Below are 13,659 nucleotides of genomic sequence, written 5' to 3' on the forward strand. Positions count from 1 at the left end.
AGAAATCCACCAACTTTATAAATAATCTTAAAGGAGAAGGATTTCATAAGACTTCACACTTTATCCAGATGACTTGTTACACTTTTGAGCCTCGCGTTGTCGATGGCGTAATTTGTGTTTTCCATTTTTCTATGCATGATATGAATACACCCGTCAAATCGCGAAAAAGAATGCAAGCTAGATGCTTGTGGTTTATGGACTATATTGAAAACAGAACACATGTACCGAAAATCGTGAAATTTTGTGGTGCGTTAGTTGCAATAATTTCAGTTTTTGATAGAACGTTTAAACATTAAAATGAATGAAATGCATATTATGTTTAAAATGGAACCTTTTGCAAACTGTTGGCACAACCCACGTACATGCAGCATTGTCCTTCCTTATCATAGATTTCATGACTTGTTATGGTAAAATATTCCAGATCGATCAAAGTTACATTTTAAGCAAGCGCAAATAGCAATTTTATATGACTACACAATTTTAGCAAGATTTATCTAATCACATGAGCTGCTGACAACATAATAGCAGACTTACTAGGTTTCATGACATGGCTATCATTCACTCTGTTGGTCTTCCCTATTATTCTTATAAAACAATCAATGGTAATTTCTTCTTGTGTCATAGCTTTGGGACTGTGCTATATTTTGGCATGGTACTAGGCAAATCTCGAGAGTTATGTAAACACATTGCATCTATAAGATGAAGATCGTAAACTCGATCTAATTAAGTCTGTTCATGACTCACAATGAAACTGGCAATATTTTCCACGCCCCCGCCACCTTGCAACAGCTATATACAGGCGCTGGGGCATATAAATAAATGCAATGCCGGGGAGATTTCTAATTAAGACAAACGTTCGAACTCTCTGTTTTGTATGACGTCAACCAAAATGTCGATGCAATTAGTTACACACTATAGGTACTTTCTGTAGCAAGTATTCTTAAGTTGCATAGTTGTATGTGAAAAATATCCTGGTATTTTCAGCAGACGACGGGAAAAATTAAAACTGCTGAGTAGGCAAAATTAAAATGTCAATATAACTCCATTAAAAAAACAGTAGATTTTAGTCAATATATTTAATGCAAAGATTGTGGAATATCAGAACATTGTAATTAATAAGTTGTTTTAGCAAATATCCAGATTTAACATGAAGGGGTATATATACTATACATATATTGATTTAAAAGTCGAAAAATAGGCAGTGTATCCGCATATGTTTGTGATATTCCTACTGTTATTTGCTTTAAAGCTAAAAAATAAATGATAGCATAAATGTTCGCATAATTACCACCTGTTGTTTAATGTAAGTTGAAATGTCATATAAAATAATGGCTCACGTTTTAACCATTTTAGTTACATCAAGATTGAATGTTCGTAAAAATCAATGTTAGAGAAAAACTTCAAGGACAATTATGAAAATGGAAGAACATGTTTAAGGAAACGTTAACCACCGAAAATTGGTTTTACGCATTTGTTTGGATCGCAGCGCACTTTACATGGCAGGTTATTCAGAACAAATTCTGCACTTACAGGACGTTTTCGAACAAAGAGGCAACAAAGTTTCAAGAACATTATCAATTATTTAGATCAGTTTCGCGGTACGTATTTTTTTTAAGAATCCGACATTCTTTTCTATAACGAGGACGACTTTACAGAGAAACATTAAAAGCAACTTTTTACTGTCTCAACTGATTATTTCCATTTCAAAGATCATCTGGGTGTAATGTGTTGCAAGAATGTGTGATTGAAATGATGACAGTCATGTGTTATCGAACACTATAGAAGGCGTTTCGAAAAGATTATCAAAAGATATGATGTTCTTTTGTGTAGTATAAAATTTTTATTTTACCTCTTTTCTTCAGATATTTTAATCTGCAATTAAAAATTAATACTGTGTTATTATATGTACTATGTTCTCAGTCTGCATAAGCAAATAGAAGTAAAAAAGCAAAAAAAGTGAATGAACGGCATAGGATAAAACTGAGTTATTACGTGATTATGAAACCAAAGTCATAAAATTTTCCGATGTAATAAGGTATCAGGCAAAGTAACAGCCAGATAAGTATTTTGAAATCATTAAGAATAATTAGATTGCCTTGTAAGCTAATGTCATCAGATATTAAGTTAAGTTGCGTGATCGATGCTAGCAAAATGTGATACATCTACAGCATCTAAGTCATGATAGTTTTTGTGGTTGATTTAATTGTGATGCGTATGACGTCATTTAAGGCTGTAGGTATGTATGATTTTAATTTAACACAAAAACGCCAATTCACTATGTTGTTTTGATAATACCTTATTCAAGCTAAAATAAATTGTAAGCATTTTAGTGCGTTTTTGTGTTTTAAAGACATTAATTTCAACATGAATTGTCATAATTATAATACATGTTATTTCCTAGTAAGTCTGCCTCCAGCAATAATGAGATATTTTCTGGAAATGATTCTATAAATGATCGTAAATCATTTAAGGAAGTTATTTCAAAGTAATGAATTTTGAGCCTTCCAAGATACAGTATTTTAATTAATTTTCAATTTCCATTTTATATCGTTTTTACTACGGCAAATTATACCCGCAATAAATCATTCTGAAATGTGTATGGTCTTAATTACGAAAGTTACTTTGTAAAATTAAATGTTTTATTCATTCTTATGCGATTTCATTCATTCAATTAACAATACTAGAAAAAAGATAAACAACTAGGGGGGTATGATAGCAAATCTGATATTCATACAGATATGCTTGAAATCATATTTTCAATTTATTCACCACAAAAATTATTTAGAATACCAAGATTTAATCATCTCCCCAGTTTCGGCGCCATGTGATCTTAATAATATCTGTCATATGTTGCGGTTCGGACCAGAATATCCGTCCCAAGGGGACCCGCCCATTGGGCGGTAACGAGGCTTCTTACAATAGCGTATGAACTTACAACTTAAATAAAAATGGCGAAATGACGTCATCCTAAGCACATATTTCCCTTCTAAAACGACGTCATTTTAACGCGGTGCATTCATAAAGTGCGCTAAAATGACGTTGTTGTTTGGTACGCGACTCATCTGGCACAGATGAAATTTCCGGCATGGGTAAAACTCACGGAAACGCCAGTCTGCTATGCAAGAAAGATAGTTTTGGAACGCATTAACACAAAACTTAACAGACAAACAAAACCAATCTATAAATAGGAATTTGCATCATTTAAAACATCTCATCTCAATTCATTCATTAAGGTACGTTTTTCTGCCTGTCGTAAAACATCGTCAAAGTAGTGTCTTTGTCTTGTATCTCATTATAATCACTGTGAACTTAAACCAGGCAGGCATTGACTTAAAAAAAAACATGGAACACATTGGCTACATCATTTAAATACCAAAGTACTAATAATAAATGTGGTTGAAACGCCTAGTTAATTAAACCATAAATTAATTTAGACCAAACACTGTTTAATTTGAGTAATGTTTTTTAAATGTGATATTTTAAGGTGTTATCACCTAATTCGATACCATCAAGTCTGATGAATAAGGAGTTATATATCAATTGCCTGTAAACTTCTTTTCTCTTGTCCTATAGGTTGATTGATTCAGATAATTGCAAGTGTTGATAAATGTATGTTGCTAAAGTCGCTGCCAGGTAGTGTGATATTTCACCTTTCATAATCAATCTATTTTGTTTGAATAGACTCAAGCGAATAGAGTATGCGATTTTTTCCTATTTATATTTCCTTTAACGCCCCCGAGGCATTTCCTGTTTCCACATTTATTTCCTTGAAACATTTCCTTTCCTATATAAATGACGTTTATGTCGATATTTTTACTCAGCATCGTACTGTATGTATTTTATTTGTGTATATTTGTAACATATTTTTAACAAAAATATTTTTTAATTCAATCGAAAAAAGTAATTTTATAGCGAGTTTTCTTCTATCAAAAAGTTTAATCTCTAGGAGGGATTTAGTTTTTATATGACTTAAGTCATAGAAACTTTCTTATTAGACAAACATTGCAATGCTATTTCTCATCCCCACCATTTATTTATATTTCCTCAATATTTATATTCCCAATTGGTCAAATTACTTAATTGTGACAAAAATCAAACAACTTTTTGAAGAATCAACAGAAAGGTGAATTTCATTAGACTTCAACTTTTTCTTCTGTTCTCGTCCGTTTTTTGATAAAAATATGTTTTAATTGTACTATACTTGTTTATGTTTATATTTTTAGATTATGGAAATAAATAAATATGTTTAAACTATGCATAAGCTGTAAGAATATATGACTTCGGTCTCAGAAATTTAGCAAGATTTATGTAATAGAACGAATAGCTAACAGCATAATTGCAGACTTTTAAAACTTCATGACACAATGATAATTCACCGTACTTATTTATCTTATCCCTTTCTTAGTTATCAGTGTTACCTTCCACTAAAACATAGCTATAGGATTGTATTAAGATTAAATGTGCAATAAACTGGTAATTTCTGAGACCTGTATTTAAACCAATGTTTTAGATCTATTTCTAGTAGGCCAATATTTAATCATGGAAAGAAATGACAATAGTGAACTCTGATTGATCACGTTTGTTTAACTTTAAAATTAAATGTTTTAATTAGATTGAATTATTTTTAGTCATATTGTGAAGGTAAAGGATAGATTTATTTCTTAGAATTTTGATACTTTTTTAATGTGATTGCATCACCAAATATTTCATTTCATATACACCTGTAGATTTAGTGATAATTATCCCTGGAACTGAACATAGAGACTGGGAAGTTCATAAAAGAATCATATATACATTCATAGGATAAAATTATCACAAATTGAAAAACAGCATAATAAAAAAAAACTATAAGCAGCCATTTTGGTGTCAATATTTAATAAGAAAAAAATATTGACGAATTATGTAAAAATGATAAAAACAGCTAATTTAGGTGAACTGTCAATTCGTGTATACATATCAAGGAATAAAGCACCAACATGTTTAAGATGTTAATCAGTTTTTATGAAAATGATATAATTGTGAGATTTTATGTTTTCTTAAGCATATATGATATATCGGAAATGACCCCAGAGGAGGTGAAAATTGCTATCTGAAAAGTATCATTAGTTAGACAATAAGCGATGGCAAATCAGTCAATGATATCTAGATAGATAATATAAAGGTCTATATGAAGTGTGGCGACTGAAAAAGATTGTCATCTTTTAATAATTGTCAGTGTATAGCCATTTGGAGATTAATTATTGTTTTATTTGTAAACATTTGTTTGGATTATTGCATGCATACGTTATCATTCGTAGATTTATCTGAATCTTGCTGTTTTATTGTTTATTTTAAGTATAATTATAGTGTCTAAATTTGACGCCTAAATTCTGACAATTTATAAATGTATTTGTTACACTTTACATTTGCAATATGTAAATTACTTTCTTTGTTCGCTCCACAATATTATTATTTTTAATATATTTTCAAACTTTTCATGAATATAAGTATAAATCTAAAGGCATGCTGCTTTAAGGTAAAAGAAACAAATGTGCTAAAGAAACTAATAACAAAATACTCAATACAGATAAAGTTCAACAAAACGTAAAAAGGTTTGGAAAATATATTGTGCATCCGTTACAAGTTTGTGCGGACCCAGGTCTTTGAGTTCATTAATCTGAAGAGACAACGGTCGATAAGTCTGTCCAATAAATATCGGATATCCTCTAAACTTAATAAGTTTTCCTTGTAAACCTAAGCATTGTTTGATCTTGTCATGAGATACTAGCAGCGAGAACTTCATTAATACAGCTAGAAACAGCTTATATAGATCAAGGGAAAATTTCTATGCAATTTGTTGTATAAACACTTGAAGTAAAAAAATACGCATAGAGTTATGTAAAACAATTTGTATTTTTATGAACAAAATCTGCAATCGCAAATCTGTTCGTTGCAGATAAAGAAAAAGGGATATATAATGTTCATAGCACGGGTTGGCAGTCCTCAAATAGATCTTCAAATCTACAAATATAGAGTCAATGATTCCAAGATACCAACAACACCACAAAGGTGACAAACCTCACATAAATATAGTTCTAACAGAGTAAACTGTTGCTAACTTTATAATCCACTGAAGAAAATATTCCGGAACAAATGTATTATAATGTGACATTTAAGTAATAGTTTATATTTAGCAATATATAATCTTTGCTCCAAAACATTTTTATGCATGCCATGGGATACAAACAGCAGTATTATGATGCTAATAATATGTAGAATTGTATTTAAAGATTCCTTTAACATAGAAACAAACATCAACAAGGAAAGGTGGTATTCAATGAACGCATATCCCAATTGCAACTGAACACCATTGGTAAGGAGAGGACATAAGGGTGGTGTTATTATAAATAATTCAAATTGGAAAAAAATCACTGAAAATCTAGACGACAAGGATATTTAAAAAAATAAGACAAACAATTAAAGGCCAACGAAAGGAAAATAGTGTAAGTAATGTCTGATTTCACCAAATTTGTATATTGATATATAACAAAGTACATGTTAGTAAATAATAATTGGCATACGAAACATATGTGAACGTTTCTTAATGTAATGAAAAAATCATCATGCTTACAATTTTAATCCTTTAAGCCGGTGCTAAGGGGCGTGGGTGGTTGTTTGAATTAACTCCTTCTGTCCATGGACACGCTCAAACATTTTTTCCGTTTTAAGCGTTATTGGGGGATTTCATTTCTTGAGTAAACATAAGTGCATTTTTGCAATTTCAAGCTCTATATTAAAATACTACGGAGTTTGAATTACTTAATGTACAATTTAATCTGCACAAGTATATTTACTTTAACCCTGATAACTTGATTTTTTAAGGTCATGAAATAGCAAACCAGTGCCTTAGCCATTTTAGTAATTCATAGCTGATTATTAAGGATTGGCATGATGAAACCTTGTGAGATCATGGATGTCTGAGTTCATTACATGCTTAACCTCCATATTTCTTGCACATAAGTAAGATATAAATTCTTGTAAAACAGGAAAGAAAGGCTTATACTTTCATATAATAAAACAAATGGTCAATATTCTAAAATTAAGTGAAGGTGACTTTAACAAACTTTACTATACTCTTTATACGAGTAGATTAGTGAGAAATCAAAACCAAATTATTCATAAAAATAATATCTTTATAACATCTCTACAAAGCAGATACGTAAAATGTAAGTATACAAGCAATGATTAATTGAATTTGAATTTCCGTAATAGTTAAAGTATATGAAACGAGTTAGTTATGAGGGTATAACAGTGGTTGGGCGACATCGAGGGATGTTTTTGCCAAACAAAATGTCGAGGCCGTGAGGCCGAGACAAGTTTTTGCAGAAACATCCCGAGATGTCACCCCAGCCACTTTTATACCCCCGTAACTTACGAGTTTCATGTAATATTACTGTTTTATCGCAATTTCATTATTTTTTGTAACAGAAATCAGAAATTGTGGTTTGTATATATTCTTTTTGATATTTTTGCTAAATTGAATGTAAAAATGAAATGAAAATAAAGTGTTTAATGAATTACGTTGTTCACATCATTCTCAACATTGTCGTTTAGGTTGTTCTTTACGAATTTCTTCCTTTATTCTATATGTGATCAAACTGAACTTACAAATTAGTGAAGTTAATAAGATTTGAAAATACGTTCAAGGACATAACAAAGTAACATGTCAGTAAACTTCCACAAATGAGTATATAATAAAGATAAATGTTTTAGTTTAAGTTTATTTCAGTCGCAAACTTTTCAAATGTCTTTTAAATGGCACATTAGTGTGGTTTTAGTACTGACAAGTTAGAGCTTAAGTTTAAGATTTAAAACAAAAAGTTGACATCTATTAAGACATTTTGAAGACCGCTGCCTTTATTCTGCGAATTCTATAGGCGCTAATCTAGGTATATAAACAACAAATGAAATGCCTGGGAGAGTGTTAAGTTAGACAAATGTTCCAACTTTTTTGTATGACGTCAACCAAAATGTCATTGCAATTAGTTACAAACTCTAGGTATTTCCTGAGAAAAGTAGAAAAGTAATTCTAGCATTGTGTAAAAGCGTGTGAAACAGTATCTTGATAGATTAAACAGTCGAAATAAGTGTCAGTCAGTTGAATGAAAACTGGTGAGTCATAAAATTGGTAATGCTAATATAGCAGAACAGGTCTGACATAGATCGTTTGGTTTGAACAGTAATTATTTTATTTAGTTCAAACATATACAATCATGTACATGATATAATGCCGCATTAGAAAAAGGAAGTCAAATTGTTTGTGACTAAACACTCAATGACTTCATTGTACATGTAGTACAAATGTATACAAAAATTCATGTTGGTAAATTTCGGAAAAATCTTCAAAAGAGGTATATCACATGCGTTGACTAACATGTTTGGTCTTTTCATAATATGTTTACAATAATTCCAAGCAAAAAAGTCACATCGTATTTATTTAATGATTTTGTATTTCACGCTGGCTAGATATGTTTAAGTAAATATTAAGTATTTCAAAAACGGTTGTCGTGTATTATTCTTTCATATAATATTTATTTGATTCTATACAATTAATTTATAACTGTTGTAGGTTTTATTTTGTAGACACTCACAAGGACAGAATGATTTTTTTGTAAACGAAGAGTTAACATACGAAACACAGGGAAAGAAACATTAATAGTAACAATTACTGTTGGTTTACTGATACACTAAAGCTGCACTATACATCTTATGTTTGTTCACATTTTAATAATTGTAATTATACTAAAAATGAGGGCCTATACTAACCACTGTAAGTGAAGAAGCCTAGGGGACAATGGGCAATGATCGACATATTTGAGGACAAAAAAGAATTAATTAAACGTTTTCTCATTTGCCACAATGCGTACGAGACGCGATCAAGAAAGAAAGAGATTATCATTAAGGTTTATAATGATTCCATATTTGTTTTAATTTCCCGATATTCTCGATTCCTTTCCCCATGCAATTTAAATGTACCAAGAGAGCATAACCCTTTAGCCGGTTGGCAGCAATTGAACCTATTCATGCGACTAGTGCCGACCAAGACCTAGACATGCAATCTGATCATGGTCTGTACAATTCGGTATTCAGTAAGTTTTTTTTGTTTTGTTTTTTTGGTGGTTTTTTGGTTGTTTTCTTTTTTTTTGTTTTTTAACCAGGTTTTCAACGAAAACCGGGTTATTGTAATGCCGAAGTCGGCGGGCGGGCGGGCAGGCGGGCGGGCGGGCGTCAACTTTTGGTTTCCGCTCAATAACTTTAGTTTGCTTTGGCCTATTGACACCAAACTTGGTGTGTAGGTAGCTTATATCAAGAGGCAGCTTGGGATTGCTACCCAGGTGTCTGTGATCAAGGTCAAGGTCACTGTTACTAAAAATAGAAATTCAGTTTCCGCTCAATAACTTGAGTTTGCTTTGGCCTATTGACACCAAACTTGGTGTATGGATAGCTTATATCAAGAGGCAGCTTGGGATTGCTACCCAGGTGTCTGTGATCAAGGTCACTGTAACTAAAAATAGAAATTCAGTTTCCGCTCAATAACTTGAGTTTGCTTTGGCCTATTGACACCAAACTTGGTGTATGAATAGCTTATATCAAGAGGCAGCTTGGGATTGCTACCCAGGTGTCTGTGATCAAGGTCAAGGTCACTGTTACTAAAAATAGAAATTCAGTTTCCACTCAATAACTTGAGTTTGCTTTGGCCTATACACTGTAACACACCAAACTTGGTGTATGGATAGCTTATATCAAGAGGCAGCTTGGGATTGCTACCCAGGTGTCTGTGATCAAGGTCAAGGTCACTGTTACTAAAAATAGAAATTCAGTTGCCGCTCAATAACTTGAGTTTGCTTTGGCCTATTGACACCAAACTTGGTGTATGGATAGCTTATATCAAGAGGCAGCTTGGGATTGCTACCCAGGTGTCTGTGATCAAGGTCAAGGTCACTGTTACTAAAAATAGAAATTCAGTTTCCACTCAATAACTTGAGTTTGCTTTGGCCTATTGACACCAAACTTGGTGTATGGATAGCTTATATCAAGAGGCAGGTTGGGATTGCTACCCAGGTGTCTGTGATCTAGGTCAAGGTCACTGTTACTAAAAACAGAAATTCAGTTTCCGCTTAATAACTTGAGTTTGCTTTGGCCTATTGACACCAAACTAGGTGTATTGATAGCTTAGATCAAGAGGCAGCTTGGGATTGCTACCCAGGTGTCTGTGCTCAAGGTCAAGGTCACTGGAACTAAAAATAGAAATTCAGTTTCTGCTCAATAACTTGAGTTTGCTTTGGCCTATTGACACCAAACTTGATGAATGGGTAGCTTATATCAAGAGGCAGCTTTGGATTGCTACCCAGGTGTCTGTGATCAAGGTTAATGTATTTAGTTTTCATGTTATAACTTGAGTTTGCTTTGACCTTTTCACACCAAACTTGCTGAGTGGCAGCTTTGGATTGCCACTTAGATATCTGAGAGCAAGGTCAAGGTAATTTGCTTACAATAGAATTTTTAGTATCTACTCAATAACTTCAGTGCAGTTTGACCTATTGATTGCTGTCACATCAAACCTTGGTCGTTGAAAACCTGGTTTTCGTCGCATTGCGGCGCTTCTTGTTTAATATTTTAAAAAGATGATAATGATGAATGGTTATGTCCTGATTTACAAGTTAATTTAAGATATTACGCATGGCAACAGTCAAAAATGCTAAACGTTATTTTTTACATGGACCGTATAATCGTTTATCACACACTCGTGCCGATTTTGCGACTCCGTAAATATGGTATTGCACGGCCGTGCATATATTTTGACGTGACGTCATAAGCGTTATACAAACATAGTGTAAAGACGCGCTAAACGTTAGCCAAAGGCTCGCATAATATAATTTTAATCAACTCGTGCAATAAATTCAGTATTGAACTTACACTCATTCAATATCCTCTATATCTTGAAATTTTTTCGTAAAAATTAGGAATGGTTTGGTGCATATAGAAATATAAAATTCCACATATTATAATAGGTATGGTAAGGTCAAACTTAAAAATAATAAAACGACTGTTTTAAGATAATTTCAAGTTCGATAAAACATTTCACGTAAACCTGAATCTTTGACTAATGATAAGCTATTAAAGTATCAAACTTTGTCAACACTAAGCAAGATTGTGTTACATGTATCATTTCTTAACATTTAATCATAGAATCATAGAATATCGTTACATTTCTACATTAACCCTACTTGCAGGACAAGACAAAATTTTAAAAAACCTTCATAATTGATATTAACTGCAGAAAATGCTCTGAGAAACTGGTAAATATTGGATGCCAATTTACACCGCTTGCAATATGCAGCCTGTCTGTTCAGACAACATTATTAACAATCGCACTATTTAACAAGATTAGCTGCCATGCAATGGACTATTTTTACAAGAAGTTGCCTATTCTATAGAACGTTTTGTAAAAAACGTAACGACACTAAATATATAGTAAAAATGTCTCGAAAGTGTTTGAGTATTTATCGGGCAATCAGTAAAAGAGATAGTGTAACCTATTTGAAGAATGGTTGCAGGTACCTTTGTAGTCCAAGACAAATCGGTCGTTTCAGCAAAGGATGAAAGCCCTAGACATTTAATATTCAACATCATAAAACATATATTTATATTTTACATATGTATGCTAAGATTTAAATGCTTAAACATTTTAAGAATATATGGGAATATTTTTCTACTGATTACATTTTCATTGTCAACTGTCAGATCTTTTTCGTTAAGCGGTTAACTGGCGCATTACCACTTCCTCACGATTTTTCTGATTTCAAGTATTTCCAGCGCTTTGATTAAAGCTTCGTTAAACTATTCAATACATTTAATGAACAATATATTATATAAATACCTATATTTACCTTTTCTCCTGTTTATTGCATGCATGTTTTCCTAGTTCATTTTAGACTGAATAAACACACACATAAAGTATGGTAAATCTTTCATCCCTGCCTTATATGGAAACACTAATTACATGTATTTAGCAAATGTGGTTCTGTATTGGTTTTGCAATAATATCTACTTGAGATTGCCAACAGAGAGAATTATCTATCTTAATTGTCCTAGAAATATGTAGCCATTTGCAAATTTGCTTTGTACCTGATTATTTTGTATTGTATTGTATCGATTGTAATTCAAATAATAAATTGAAAAATCGTATGTAATTATACCACCCTTTGAAAGTAGACTAATACAAGTTATCAAAATGTGAAGTTAATTACCGGCCACGAATGGCCTTAATCAAATCGTGCAAGCAACTTTTACATTTTGTGCGTTCTTTAAGGTATACATTATGTATGTTTCTTCAAGTTTATTGAGGACCTTGAACTTATTACAATAAAATATTACGTGGATAGTAATAAGTATTGGACATAACAACAAACCATATAAGAACTACACATGAATATTGTATACAAGTGTTAGATATATGATCCGATATAACAAATACTTAAATGGCAGACATTTAAAAAATGCGAGAAAAATATTTTTATTTATCATTATAAATGTTCATATCTTAATAACTAAGAACTTATCAACATTAATGTTTCAACATTATTAAAGCATATTTAAGTAGTACATTCCTATAATAATTGATTTTACCAATTTTGAAACAATTAAAAAAGATGCCCATTATAGACCAATCAACTTTAATTTCATATACAAAAATACTAAAATCTATTAGTAACAACAGGGCAGACTGCAATTAAAGCAGATGCCACTTTTGCACTATCATTACGGAGACTTTCGATTGTGATAACATCAATCAAACTTTTTCGACAATGGCAAATACTCACGAAAGGGACGGATGCTTTCTTGTAATGATAATTCTTATGAAGTATTGTGAACCAAATTGTACTTAATATTGGATACATTGCTTAACGGAACGAACCCATATTTTTCATAGTGTGTGTATGTGTGACTATAGACGCTAGGATTATGTCGTGCGTTAAAAACTGAAGGATAGCTAATCTTTCTTGTAATGTGTTGTAAAAATGTAGATAGAATAAGGATCTTTGCCCCGGTATGAAAAAAATAAACAACTCCGTTGACACTGTATATTATATTACTATATATTATTTTAGCAAGTATGAAATCGAGCTTTAAAACTTGTGCGATAAATTAATACTTTTAAAACAGTAGGTGAAATATATGTAAAAGTGTGTTGGATAAAAGTGGTTTCTCTACAATATTGAAATGTTAAGTTTTCACAATGGGGTAAGTTCATATAAGTTGATATTGAGCAATTGTTTAAAAGGCCCATAATGCCTTGAAGTTCTTAAAAATGCTTTTAATTTTATATCTTGAAAACTTTTCTATTTTTGATGTGCTTATATTGTAAGCAAACGGTAAATAATTTGCAAATTACCCGAATTACTTTGTTATTTGCTTTTTGGCAATTAAAGCAATAGTTTATTATATAATGATTTAGTATTTTTTATGAAAGTCAAATTACGACTTTGTGTACATTTTGTAAGTATCTGACATGCCGTGAACTATTATGTAAAAGTTATAAAATTCATATTTCCCCTTTCTAAAAAAGGAGAAATATTCCTGTTTCCGAGGCATACTGTACCTTTAAGTTGTCAGTTT

This window comes from Ruditapes philippinarum, unplaced genomic scaffold (assembly GCF_026571515.1).
Source record: "Ruditapes philippinarum isolate M1 unplaced genomic scaffold, ASM2657151v2 ctg1551_1_1_1_1, whole genome shotgun sequence".
In the NCBI taxonomy this organism is placed as follows: domain Eukaryota; kingdom Metazoa; phylum Mollusca; class Bivalvia; order Venerida; family Veneridae; genus Ruditapes; species Ruditapes philippinarum.